The sequence below is a fragment of the Priapulus caudatus genome, unplaced genomic scaffold, assembly GCF_000485595.1.
Source record: "Priapulus caudatus unplaced genomic scaffold, Priapulus_caudatus-5.0.1 Scaffold1108, whole genome shotgun sequence".
In the NCBI taxonomy this organism is placed as follows: Eukaryota; Metazoa; Priapulida; class Priapulimorpha; order Priapulimorphida; family Priapulidae; genus Priapulus; species Priapulus caudatus.
This window is the reverse complement of record NW_014578169.1, coordinates 33,636-39,113: the sequence shown is the minus strand read 5'-3', so window position 1 is coordinate 39,113 and position 5,478 is coordinate 33,636. Positions and strand designations below refer to the sequence as shown.

Below are 5,478 nucleotides of genomic sequence, written 5' to 3'. Positions count from 1 at the left end.
CACGAGGAATGAGCGCGCACGGGTTTTCTCACGCACGCCCGCGCGCACGGGTTTTCTCATGCACGCACGCGCGCACGGGTTTTCTCACGCACGCACGCGATCACGGGTTTTCTCACGCACGCACGCGATCACAGGTTTTCGCGCCGAAATTTATACGGACGCTGATCGGTCAACATCTAAAATCAAATCAATTTAAAATCATATTATCTAATCATCATCATATGATCTAATATCAATCTAAAATCTAAATCAAATCTAAATCAGGTGACTATCGCGAGCCGGCGACTACAGAGCAATAGTCGGGTATAGATTACATGGAAAGTAGGTTTAGTTTCAGGGGCCGCGTTTCCTGTCGCCATTTCTCAGATAAGTAATTGAAGTTAGTTAGTGAACCATCTACTGTTGCTTTATTTGACTAACGACTATAAAGGTGCGTTATATCTCATTTGGAACTTACTAGTGAATACATATCTACTTACACATACATGCGCACGCCCACAAACAGTCGCACGCACACACATGTACACATATATACACGTAATCACGCACGCACACACACACACACGCACACTCGGGCGCACGTAGTACATAATACACATACATATATCTATGGTATATATATACACGCACACACTAGCGCACACTCGGGGGCACGTAGTACATAACGTATATACATATTATATCTACGACATATATACATAGCTACATCTTATCGTGGACAAACACGTGCGCACTGCACCGCTCCCCCCACCCCAGTCCGCAGCAGGAGGCGTTACCCTACCCCCACCACGCGCTCACACGACCCCCTTCCCCGCTCACACAAGACACTCTCACGCTCACCACCCCCACGCTCACCCGACTTCCTAGTTACACAACCCCCCGCGTCCGCACCCCTCCCCCCACACCTTCACCCCCCCCCCCGGTGAGTGGTCGTACATTGTCGTGACGTACGTCTGACGAACACGTACGTAACACTGACCAAATATAGCTTCTTGTTCAGAAACGCAATCTAGATCGTAACTTAGAATCGTGTACATAGAATCTACAGTGTATAACGACACTGCGTAAACGCTAGGCTTAAAAGAGCTTATTCTACAATGAAAATGTAACGCTTTTGGATATTAATTAACGGCTTTAAAGTCCATACGGAAGATCAGGCGGCGTACCAACAGCCGATTGAGCTGTGAAAACTTGAGCTACGCCATATCCCCATCATTATAGCCATCTCTTAATCGGCCACAAGATGGCTTAAAAAGACTCTCATACACACGGACCTTAATTACTTTGCAGTTGTAAAATATGGTTTGTAGGTGTCGTCAAGCGTTGTTGTCATTTTAATATAATTGGGATGCGATATAAAGGGTTGCAGGGAGTTGCGAGGAGCTCAGACTTTAAGGAGCTGGATGTAAGAGATCTGGTATTGCTTGGTGCGCGTAAAAACATTATGTACACAGTGTATTCTCGTTAGTGTTTGTATACAAAGCTGTTTAGTCCTGCTGGGGTGTGTAACTAGGAAGTCGTGTGAGCGGGGAATGGGGTCGTGTGAACGCGTGGTTGGGGAGGGTCACGCTCTTGCTGCGGACATAAGGGGAGGTGCAGTACGCACGTGTTTGTCCACGATGAGATGTAGCGTGTATATATGTCATAGATATATGTATGTGTATTATGTTCTACGTGCGTCCGAGTGTGCGCGTGCGTGTGTGCGTGTATATATGTGTGCATGTGTGCGCGCGTGTGTGCGTGTGCGTGATCGCGTTTGGGGCGTGCTATTCACAAGTAAATTCCAAATGAGATATAACGCACCTTTATAGTCATTTGTCAAATAAACTCAGATAAGTAATTGAAGTTATTTAGTGTGTGCATCTACTGTTGCTATGGCGACAGGAAACATAGCACCTGAAACTCAATTTAATTTCCGTGTCTACACCAGACCATTGTTCTGTAGTCGCCGGCTCGCGATTGTCACCAGATTAGGATTTGATTTGGATTTTAGATTGATATTAGATCATATGATGATGATTAGATAATATGATTTTTAATTAATTTGATTTTAGATTGATATTAGATCATATGATGATGATTAGATAATATGATTTTTAATTAATTTGATTTCAGATGTTGACGGATTAGACTCACGATTTTAAGTATGAATCCGTAACGTTGTTAAATGACGTGTCTGTATGAAATGCGGTGAGAAAACCCGTGCGTACGTGCGTGCGTGCATGAGAACACCCGTGCGTGCTCATCCCTCGTGTAGCGTGCGCCGTGGCGTGTTAGCTTCCGCGATGCCAATAAATTCTGTATCATTAGGTTTGTAATCGCTCGTAAACAACGTATGATTGATTAATTGTAAATATAGCAGATCGATAGCGACTATTTCGTGGAAATTCGCATGAAGTCTTGACACGACCATGTACGTCTGTGGCTGTCTGGATACCTCCAGGTAGGTCGTCGTCATCGGCGATCAGGGGGGAGGGGGTTATGTAATTCGACCATATAGTCATAGCGTTAAAATTTGTCGTTGTAGCTTATTTGAATAATTATTTGCTTTGGGAAAACGACATTGGTCACCAACGATGTCTGCTAATCATTCCAGCACAGAATATGGTCCCCTAGACATCGCCACTGTGTGTGTGTCGTTATGTGTGCGGCGACGGTAAAGCCGCGTCGTTAGGTAATTCGTTAGTAAGACGACCCATCTGGGGTCCGTGTGCGCACAATTCAGCATGTATAGAAGTTGATTACTTTATGTCAAGATATATTTAAGAGATATATATCTATATGTATTAATTATATATGAATATATATATATATATATATTATAGGTATTATAGCTGGAAGTTAGTATATAAGGGGGCGGCGTAGACTGTGATTGGAAGACACAAAGTGTCAATCCTCGGCTAGCGCCTCGGGATCATGGCCGCGTTACGTCTAGGGGACCATATTCCGTGCTGGAAGGATTAGCAGACATCGTTGGTGACCAATGTAGCTTTCCCAACGCAAATAATTAATTAAATAAGCTACAACGACAAATTTTAACGCTATGACTATATGGTCGAATTACATAACCCCCTCCCCCCGGATCGCCGATGACGACGACCTACCTGGAGGTATCGAGACAGCCACAGACGTACGTGATCGTGTAAAAACCTCATGCGAATTTCCACGACATGTACATGCGGACGCCCACAAACAAGCGCACGCACACACGCGAATTTCCACGAAATAGTCGCTACCGATCTGCTATATTTACAATTAATCAATCATACGTTGTTTACGAGCGATTACAAACCTAATGATACAGAATTTATTGGCATTGCGCTACACGAGGAATGAGCACGCACGGGTGTTCTCATGCACGCACGCACGTACGCACGGGTTTTCTCACCGCATTTCATACAGACGCGTCCTTTAACAACGTTACGGATTCATACTTAAAATTGTGAGTCTAATCCGTCAACATCTGAAATCAAATTAATTAAAAATCATATTATCTAATCATCATCATATGATCTAATATCAATCTAAAATCAAATTAATTAAAAATCATATTATCTAATCATCATCATATGATCTAATATCAATGGAAAATCCAAATCAAATCCAAATCTGGTGACAATCGCGAGCCGGCGACTACAGAACAATGGTCTGGTGTAGACACGGAAATTAAATTGAGTTTCACGTGCCATGTTTCCTGTCGCCATAGCAACAGTAGATGCTTCACTAAATAACTTAAATTACTTATCTGAGTTTATTTGACTAATGACTATAAAGGTGCGTTATATCTCATTTGGAATTTACTTGTGAATATATATACTTACACTTACATGAGCACGCCAACAAACGCGATCACGCACACGCACACACACACACGCGCGCACACATGTACACATATATACACGCACGCGCACACTCGGACGCACGTAGTACACAATACACATACATATATCTATGACATATATACACGCTACATCTCATCGTGGACAAACACGTGCGTACTGCACCTCCCCTTACGTCCGCAGTAAGAGCGTGACCCTCCCCAACCACGCGTTTATACGACCCCCTTCCCCGCTCACACTACTTCCTAGTTACACACCACAGCAGGACTAAACAGCTTTGCATACAAACACTAACGAGAATACACTGTGTACATAATGTTTTTACGCGCACCAAGCAATACCAGATCTCTGAGATCTAGCTCCTTAAAGTCTGAGCTCTTTGCAACTCCCTGCAACCCTTTATATCGCATTCCAATTATATTAAAATGACAACAACGCTTGACGACACCTACAAACCATATTTTACAACTGCGTAAGTAATTAAGGTCCGTGTATGAGAGTCTTTTTAAGCTATCTTGTGCCCGATTAAGAGATGGCTATAATGATGGGGATATAGAGTAGCTCAAGTTTTCACAGCTCACTCGGCTGTTGGTACGCCGCCTGATCTTCCGTGTGGACCTTAAAGCCGTTAATTCATATCCCAAAGCGTTACATTTTCATTGTAGAATAAGCTCTTTTAAGCCCAGTGTTAGCGCAGTGTCGTCATACACTGTAGATTTGATGTACACTAAGTTACGATGTAGATTGCGTTTCTGAAGAAGAAGCTATATTTGGTCAGTGTTACATACGGGTTCCTGAGACTGTAATGTACGACCACTGACCGGGAGGATGGGCTAAGCGCAGGAGTATGTGAGAGGGAGGGGGTGCGGGCGCGAGGGGTTGTGTAACTAGGGAGTCGTTTGAGCGTGGGAGTGTTGAGCGTGGGGGTGCCTTGTGTGAGCCGGGAATGGGGTCGTGTGAGCGCGTGGTGGGGGAGGGTCACTCCTCCTGCTGCGGACTGTGGGGGGAGGGGGCGGTGCAGTACGCACGTGTTTGTCCACGATGTGATGTATAGCTATGTATATATGTCATAGATATATGTATGTGGGTTATGTACTACGTGTGCCCGTGTATCTGAGAGACTGCTGCGAGAAACGCTCTTGCTAATGTACCAAGCGGTAATATATTGGGTTGCATATGCCCACAGTATCTGTTAAAATAACGACTATTTGGACGAACATATACACGTACATGTATCTGAGAGACTGCTGCCAGAAACACTCTGACCAGGGTACCTTGCAGGCTAGGGCATCATACCCTCTTTTACCAGAGGCATGGCGATGGATATTTATCGCGGAAATCTAATCGTGGGTAGCCTGGCCTTATTTCAAATATAATTTAAAATCAAAATATGAATCATTCTGTCAGCTACTGCGCATGCGCGAACCCTGATTTGTAACTATTCAGCATAGGTACAATTTTTGAATACTTGCTAATGTACCAAGCGGTAATATAATGGGTTGCATATGCCCACAGTATCTGTTAAAATAACGACTTGTTGGACAACATATACACGTACGTGTATCTGAGAGACTGCTGCCAGAAACACTCTATCTGGGCTACCCTGCAGGCTAGGGCGTTGTACCATCTTTTACCAGAG

The 5,478-nt window shown here is 44.0% G+C and overlaps 1 long non-coding RNA gene across 1 annotated transcript in view; it reads right to left on the bottom strand.

The window, feature by feature from the left end:
• The window catches only part of LOC106815418, a 4,544-nt gene extending 421 nt beyond the window's left edge, over positions 1–4,123 (bottom strand). The window contains exons 1-2 of the long non-coding RNA XR_001394745.1: positions 4,113–4,123; positions 394–396 (exon numbers count right to left, since the gene is read on the bottom strand). This is a non-coding gene — a long non-coding RNA (uncharacterized LOC106815418). The remainder of the gene's footprint in view (positions 1–393; positions 397–4,112) is intronic.
• Between the last annotated feature and the right edge of the window lie 1,355 nt (positions 4,124–5,478).